Here is a 9,634-nt window from a genome sequence, read left to right on the forward strand (position 1 = left end):
ACCTGAAATGCGATTGGCTCTTACAGCTGTCAGTGTCAAGCATCAGGTTCAATAACCCCCTGGCACTGACAGTAACCTGTTGATAATGTGACATGTGTGAACACTGGTGTAGCTGACAGACACATGCAGTGTCAATGAGAGTGTTTGGTGTAGAGCTTCCCAAACCAATGCATCAGTGCAAAAATTGACTGCACCAAACAGCATCTGTATGAGTGGAAATATACTGTATTTGATAATTTTAAATTAACAATATGTAATTTAGACTTTTAAAATTGAGTTCATTCAGAACCAGATTAGAACAATATGGATTTTCGTATATTCTCAACTTGTAGTAATCTACATACCTAATGATATTTACTAATAAGGAACTTTTTAACAGTTTGCATGTTTCTACATGTATATCCGTACAGATGTAATCAGACAGCTGCACCGTGTCAAAGCTTATTCTGCTGAGTGTTCTAATCTCGGCAAGAGCAACTCAGTTACCTCAAATTATTTTTAGGTAACCATGTTGACACAGTGATTGACTCAGTTACACTGTGTACCTATTCAACATGGCTGAAGGTTAAAGGTCATGCCCTCAGGTCTTATCTTATTTATACTACAGATTATATTGGGAGTAATATTGTACAGACAAGCAAAGAATAGTTGTTTAGTGTAAATGCAGATATTCTCTGTTTGAAAGACATTTTTCATCATGAAAAGTTACCAAATAAAATAACATACGTAGACAACAATCAACGTCTTTATCACAAGTTTTGATAATGATAATGCTCTGACATAAAAAATAACAAAGTTAGAAACGCTGATACAGTTGTACCTTGACATATGAGAAAATCAAGATATGAGCATAATTTTAAGCCTGCTTCTTTTTTGAAATACAAAAAATCTTTGATATACTAGCCGGTCCTTGATGGCCACTATATTGCTAAGTACACGAAATGCCGCTTTTGAGGACAGCATCACTAAGTCTTTTTCCTCAAATCAGTTTAAAAAAGATTTTAAAAAGTTGGCTAAAAGTTAACTGAGGTGCTGCCATATAATTTGCTGTTAGCTTTTGCATGCAATACTGTTGACAATATGTGAAGGAGATGTCCTTTTTAAACAGAGAATCTTTTAGACGGTTTATTTGGTGAGCCAATTGGCCCATCTTGGTTTTTTGGACTCTGAAAAATAGAAAAGCTATTCAGTAGAGATGTCCTGATTCTAAATTCACCAGCCAATTCAGATACCGATGCGATATCCCAATCCTAATCAAAAAACAATTCGATTCAGATACCGATTCAGATCTTTTGCGTTGCATAGATAGTTGTTCATTTTATTATGCAAATACAAACATCATGAAAAGAAAACATGAATATTATTGTATTTATTTGTTTGCATATATGGAAAAACTATATATACATATTCACATACTGGCATACCGTGCATGTAATAACAAAACAGTCCATGTTTCTTGTAATTTGTAAATAAAGGTAATTACTGTTAGTGGTACAGTTCTATCTGTGATAACGAAGTCTCTCTTCTATTGTTGGATGAGCTGCTGTGCCTGTACAAGTTTAGAGCAAATCCATGTTTCTTTTAAAAACCGTTAGTGATTCAATTATCTCAGTAAGACGTCTCTTTCTTCCATCATTATCAATGTAGCCAAGAGTACTGAAGGGGGATTCACTTGCCACAGATGTTGGAAGACAGGCTACCTACCGATACGCCACTGGGGTTACCGTTTTTTTGTACATTACAAACGATCCATTGTATCGTCAGGATCAAGAGAGTGATAGATAACTTTATGCGTCGAATGTTTAAATTATTTTCGTAATGCTAGTAAATAGAAATATTACACTGTGTTCTTGTCTCCCATTTTTGTTACCTTGTTCGTGATTGCCTGCAATAAATCCTATCGTTGTAATTGGGAAATACCACACTTTTTGTTTACGTTCTGGCTAAAAAGTTCCTTCGCTGTGTTGATCAGGCTATAGACATGAAATAAATTGTGTGGCAGGCCTGAAATTCATTAAGTAAAAGTAAGAAGCTTACAGCTGATGAAGATTTTTTATTAGTATAGCAAGCTAAAATACAGTTTTCCGCTAAATGGTTGATCTGCAAAAAGTATCGGAAGGTTCCGATTTTTTAAGAAAAGATCGGCCGATACCGATTCAGATACTTGACACCCACATCGGCACCGATACCGATTCCGATGCCAAAATCGGGGCAACTCTACTATTCAGCCAGTTACACTTATAAACAGTAATAAGTTTAGAAAAGTTGCTGACAAGATTACTTAATTGTATATTAAGATACAATATAACTCATTACAATGTTGAAATGTGAAGCTTCAATCTGGCATACATGTATGTAAAAAGTAATAAATTTGATAAAAAGTACCAAAAAAACTTTAACATCTTGGATGATTCGCTGCAACAATTTATAACAATATTTCAGTTCCATTTCCTCATGAACACTGATTGCAGTTTATTTTCAGTAAATCTCTTGAATACTCTAAAATTAGACCACTCAGCATGAAGGATCTGAGACTACCAACACTCTGTGAAGCCAATGTTTTTCTGCTAAGACTAATTCTTGGTTTTTAGAGTTGTGTTTCCACAATGGGAAAACTGCCAAAAAATAGAATTGCGAGGATTACAAAGTAAACTATGTTGTTTTGCAGTATTCTAGTGCAGATGGCCAGTGAATAGCATATAAATCATAAAACTTTTCATAGATGTGTTCACATAACATCAAAGGAAGAAGTATTGTTGAATCTTGATATGAACAACTATTAGTGTAATTACTATTAGTATATCACTTTAGCATTGGTAGTCATGGTAACAACCTCCAGAACAAACAACTATGGTGTTTATATTTGATACAGGGCTATAATGTATAATGTAGACAAAAACATAATTTAGGTTTTTTACTCGCAGATGGAATTCATACTGTTTACAAACCAGAGCATGTTTAAACAACTAGCTAGTTGGACATGTCCATAAATAAAAACTTCTCTTTCAGAGTTATTTGATGCCACTAAACATGCACATTTGCTCCTATTATAAAATTCTTTGAATTAATTGATGCAGTACTTTCTTGGTTTTCAGATAATATTAAATTTACAGCTTTCAAAATAGTAGTTCCAGAGCTATGAAGTGCAACATGAGTAAATGATGAGACGTCACCAAATGTGATGATTGATAATCTTGAGTATCTAAACCTTTGCTAATCAACAGAAACAAACATGTGTATTTGCATGACTTGATTGAAAATTATATGTTAAAACTCCATTATATGTATAAAAAGAAGTTATATGCTAAAAAGAAGTAATACAGTCGGTTAAAACCCTCATTACGCAAAATTGATGGTAGCATTTTATTTCTAGCACTGAAATGCAAAATATTATATGTTTGTGTAATCTTCAGCAGTCTATCCATCAGGCGATAAAATGTAAAATAATTTACTGTAATTTTAACTTAATTTTAACTAATTTACTGTAAAATGAGCCATAAATCTTTATGTATAAGCAACACCTGTCAACCTAAAATTTTCCTAACGCGTTTTTGGTATTTGTGGAGTTGTTTTTCCCTGATACCTAAAACTGTAGCAACATTTCGATTGGTAGTTTTCAAAGCTACATTCAAAACTGTCAATTTAAACACAGTTTCATGGTTTGTCTTTCTCGATATCATGTGTTACAAAATGGTTAGCTGATTTGGTAGTCATTTCCTGTGATTGTGATTTGCTGAAGGCGTAATGCTTTCTCTGGAAAATTGAACACTTTTTGGTCAATTTTCCTCTCACCAACCCTTGCATGTGAGATGTAAGATCTCTGAATAATCTTACCTTTACTAAAAACCATGTTTTAAGGAAAGATTTAATAATTGTTTTTTACTATCCACTTTTTTAAAACATATTCTATTTATAGCTAATCAACCTTTGGCAGCTAATAACTAATATGACTATCAGTTACAGTGTTTACATAAACAATTAAAGGAGGTGAAACATGAGAATTCTAAAGTCTTTACACAGTTATAACTCTTCATGTTTTAATTTATGTTAAAACCAAGTTTAGATTTTAAATATTCATTCCTTGATTATTACTACTTTAGGAAACTCGACCTTTTTTAAGAAATATATTTCAAGTCAGAGAAGAGTTCTTATCAAGTACATCAAGATATTGATGGGAAATAATAACATGCTTACATTGCTTCTACTTAGCATGTGGTCCATTTGTCAACTGATATGATTTCTAACAGAGACATATATAGGTCAGGTATGATTAGTCTTCTAAAGATAAACACATCTACTTTATTATCAAAGATCTCACTAGCATTGAATGATTTACTTGGGGAGATATTGCTGTGGAGCGTGATCATAGATAACCGTTCCTTTACACCATAGTGGTAGACTCCGAGTCTACACGCTGGGATAAACATGAAAGATGGTTCCCTAATAAAAGCAGTAAGTTATATTACCAGATGTTACTCAGTTCATAAGTCCTGTGAACTTGTTTGTTGAATATCCCTTAGATTACATAGTCTGCTCTATAGTTGTGGTTGTACCTAATTCTCTGTGAGCACTTGTATGTAACTATAACTATTGTGTACCAACATTTCTCTACAGACTTCATCAATTTCCATTTGTAACATAGATTATTATTTGTGGTAAATTATACATTTAGTTCAGTAAGTATGACTAGTTGTTGTTACCCATATGATAGTTTAACAATTTTCTATTTTAAAGTGAAAGTAAACACATAATTTTAACATTGTTTTATATGATTGGTAATGCATGATACTATGTTAATTGAACGAGAAAACAAAATTTTAGCAGATATTTCTACTAGTTTAGCAAGTTCAAAGTTGAAAATATATTTTGGTGCATTTACGTCAGACCATCATTGATTCCTAATAAAGCCATTTTTGGAAAAGATTTCTTTACTTATTCGTTAGTAATTCAATGAATTTTATTTTCTTATGACCACAGTCAGTTAATTACGATGGTTAGATATCTCTTTGCTAGTTGTGAATCTGACACTAGAAGTCGTAGCATAAACTTTTTTAGAGTCCCTGTCTCTCAGTCGCCAAGATTAGCAAAACTATGGCTGTCTAATGCAAAGCGTACCGATTTAACTTTTCGCTAGTGCGGTCGTGTGCATTAGGCACTTCCATAAGAGCCAGCTTTGTTCGGAGCAATTTGGGACAACTACAAGATTAAGAGTGAGAGAAGTTCCATTCCCTAATGGTGTTGTACCATACAGCAAGAAAGCATCGTCAACCAGGAAAACCTCAACCGTAAGTAGTTCATGAAGACTTTTAAATAAATATTAATAAAAAATATAGTTATTTTACAATATAAATTAATAAATATAATAAGTCAAAATATGTAGTACTGTACATTAGTATAAAGAAATGATTTGATATGACTGGGTGACAATGCAGAGAGACTGAGTGACAATGCATGAGACTCAGGCTGAGTTGCATAGGCTACGTTTGATGCTAACCTGATTCACTTGAATTAACTTGGTTAACCGAGGAAAAGTTAGTAACGGAATTTAAATTTTCTGTTCAGGCTGAATTGTCAAAAATGCTCTAATTGTTCATAAAATATATGACTAATATTATCACAAAATTTGGATTCCATTATTATTTATGATTCATGCTACCATTACTAATATAGGCTTTACAGATCACTTGAAGCGATTAGCCCGCATGATTATATTTTTAGTATTTGCGTTGTTTTGTAACGTTGTTTCATCAAAAGAAAACCTAATATTTACCATCTAATTATATAATAATAAATTGTAGATTTAAAATAGGCCTCAGTTCGTTATTGTTTGTTTTGGCATTTATTTTTTCCTCTATACTTTTAGCAATCATCCCATGCAAGTATACAAACCATGTTGCTAATATTCACAGGAGCTTTCAAGGACACAACAAGTTCATCCAGTGCTTTCATGAACCAATTGATCCGTGAGTGATGAAAAAATATATGATTTATACCCAATGTTGGCATGAAAGCTGTAAACTGAATCTAATAATATATTCCGGAATATCAAAGCAAGGGAAGATGTGTAATATAATATTTTATATATCACTTAGAATGCCTTTGGTTTGTGATATAAGAATATGTAGTCATTTGTTGCATAATAGTAAACAGAAATCGTACAAATGGTTAAATATTCTGCAGCTGGTTGACATTTGAATAAACAAAAACTTGGCAGATTTATAATATATTAAAAAATAACAACAAATAATTTGATGTTTACAGAGAAATGGAAAGAAAGGTGAAATGGTTAATTCGAGGAAGTGTAGGGCACAAAGCTCTTTGTGGTGCGTTAGGACAAGCGAGACTGCCAAACAAACTGCGTCTGTTGAACCATGGTCAACACACGGGTGCTTTAGCAAACCTCCACAGCCTCATTAGAAAACCTCCACAGCCTGTGCAACATTCTGAAATTACTATGATGGTGTAATATACAAATATTTAAATTGCAGGACAGAGCAGCTCTACTTTCAAAAAGTCTTATAAAACCAATGGTCTTATGGTAACACAGCGAAATAAATGCATAGGTCAAGATTTACATAAAAGTTAAACTCAATCCCTTGTTTTATGTGAAATATTTTTTGATAAAGTTAATATAACAGGCTATTCAAATTATAAATATTATGCAGTTCTTTGTATAACACGATTTAGATTTATGTAACGTAAGCTGTTAAATGTGGTGTTTTATGTCATGGCGCAAGTCAAATGATTGAAATATAATTATTTCTCAAACCATACATTATTCACTTATTCACTGTACAAGTCATGAAGATCAGCTAAGTAACGTTGCTGTCAGATTCAGTTAAAAGATTTATAAAAAACATATTTTGCTCAACAGAACTTACACTAATTTCCTTCATCCATAATAAAAAACTCCACTTCATCTGCGTCATTCCGATCTTCATCTTCCGATTCCACATTTTTGAAGCCTACATAACTCCCATTTGGATCAGGCCACATTGTGCGAATGTAGGCAACAACGCATGAAGTTTCCGGCAACAGCTTTCCGGTTTCTTCTTCCAAGGTATCCGAGGTACCCGTAGGCGAAATCTATATAGTTTCTATAAGCATGTTGTCTGTAGTTTAAATTAGTCATGTTAGTAAACAGAAGAGCATCCCCTCTGAAGCCAAGATACCTTTGATGCTTGAACCATGAGAGTTGTATGGCAACTTTTCCCAATATCTGATGTATTAGTAAATTAGACGGCAAGATGCAGCTATTTATACCGAGAATATACTGATCATCCTGAAAGTTTGTATTAGCCAAATTTTCAGTGTAGCAACATACTTTTTCAATAGCTGTCGGCAAGTCAGAACAATTGCCACACCTGCAAAATTTATCTGGAGTTAGTAAGACGTCAGGGAGGGTAGTTGTAGGCAAAGCAATTGTAGTTGAAGCAGTGGTAGTAATAGTAGTGCTCGTGGTCGCTGCTAAACTAATCGTTGTTGAACATGTCGATGATGAATCTGACTGTCTGTTTCGCTTGCGCTCACTGAATAGTTCACCACTGATATATTTATATCTTTGCTTATCTTCAACTTCGTCATCAATTGGGTAGCTTCTATAAGGAGTGGTTGTTTTAGCTGTGAGTCTTTTAGCTATTGTATTGCAAACGTAATAGAACAGCAACTGAAACAAATTTAAGTTGAAATATTTTAGAGATACGTGCATTAGCAACGACGGTCAAAGACGTGTTCTAAATACGCACTTGTTTCCGAATTGTCACAATTGCGAGAGACGTGCGATGTCCCTCACATTAGATCGTGATTCGAGTCAAACGCCACGTGTCTCGTGATTGGATGAATGATTAGGATTCAGTGTTCCCAGTGACGAGTCCGTTTCATACTCATCTTCGCAATGGCATTATCTATCCGATTTTTGCAAAATATGCGATTGAAAAAAGACTGTACTCATTTATATGTGAATGCACTGGCATTTTTTGTTTTAAAAATATTATTCTAAATATTTATCTGCTGTAAGAAATAATTTATTTTTTGCTAAACGTAGTAAATTACACAAAACAAATAGGGTAAATGTTAGCCTTCATCAGTAAATTGTGTTTACTTTCTCTTTAACATTTTTACCACAACAGGGTTCCGTGTTTTGCGTGTTAAGCTGGAGACTGATGTTGTTTTCTCACAAATTCATCACTATGTATGGCCAAACCAATGAAACAGGCAATGATGAGCGAATTTTGTAGTAATAGCACAGGTGAGTTAATTGAAATCCACAACATACATTAATAATTTCAGCTGTCTTTAGACCTAATGACGTTGTTCACTGAATTTGTTTGAATAATCTTTTTTCTATTTCTTGCCAAAATTACGCAAAACAAATTATTATATTTATCAATTTTAAAGGTTGACTTGTAACAAAATTCACATTACAGTTATTTGGTAACAAAAGATTCCCCATTTAGAAATGTGACTACAAGCTCTTAAAAGCTAAAAACGAATGATTAATCGCAGTCATCACGAAAGCGCCGCAGGCTGGAATAATTTTATTTTGCTGACGTACTCAAGCCAACTTGTTTATTGTTTCGACACGTGGTGTTATCACCTGAAGTGAAAGATCAATAAAAGGCTCATTATAAAATGTCTCGTAGCACTAGTTTATGGCAAACACTTCAGGTTTTACCAAAAAGCCCATATCAAATATAGCTGCTCGCTATGTTATAATTTTGTTTCGGCTTGGTCTAATCATCTAGTTGTAATCTGGTCATGTGACCCATATATCTTGTCAAATAGCGCAAACACTTTCTGCAGCAATTTTTGACCAGTACATGAGACTGACAGGCTCGTCATGTTTATCAGAGGATGATATGCACTTCATCGAGCTGAGGTCAAACATTAAACGAGTTGCTGCAGTAGGTTTCGAGATATCAGTGCTCAAAGTGACAACATTACAATGATGGTGAAATAGACGCGTAAGGACAATCGACATGGTTTTATTGAATGCTTAAAGTATACTTATGAAAATATTTCGATGAATGAAGTTGCATGAAGGTGTAAACAGAAGCCATCTTGTTCAGCTATGTCCCATTTGATCAGTTTTGGAAATGGATTTTAATCTACAGTGCTTTTGTAATGGTTGCGATGGACTGTTCGTTTTTTAGCTTTTAAGGGCTTGTAATCTCATTTCCACAAAATTTCCACCTACAACACAGTGGAGTAAAACATGGTGAATTTTTTGATACCAAATAACTGTAATGTGAATTTTGTTGCAAGTAAACCTTTAACAAATGTTTGGCTGAATCAACCATCCTTTGTTCTGGGCCAATTTGAGCAGGCAGGATGAGAGTTGTCTGCCCATGCGGCTTTTCGTGATTATCAACTCTTTGTTAGCTCCTGGTTTAATTTAAAATGTAACATCTTCAAAGTGGCTAAAGTATTGTGGATCCTTTTGTCTTGTTGAAGTCTGTCAGTAGTACTAGACAGGATGATATATTAAATATGGCTGCCAGTAGTACCAGACAGGATGATACGTTAAATATAGTTGCCTGTGTAAGCCCATTCATCTTTTATTCATGTATTGGCTAGTACAGAGTATTTAGGTTGCTAGCGCTCACATCTATCTATAGCCAAAAATGGCTTCTTC

This window comes from Watersipora subatra, chromosome 2 (assembly GCF_963576615.1).
Source record: "Watersipora subatra chromosome 2, tzWatSuba1.1, whole genome shotgun sequence".
NCBI classification, from domain to species: Eukaryota; Metazoa; Bryozoa; class Gymnolaemata; order Cheilostomatida; family Watersiporidae; genus Watersipora; species Watersipora subatra.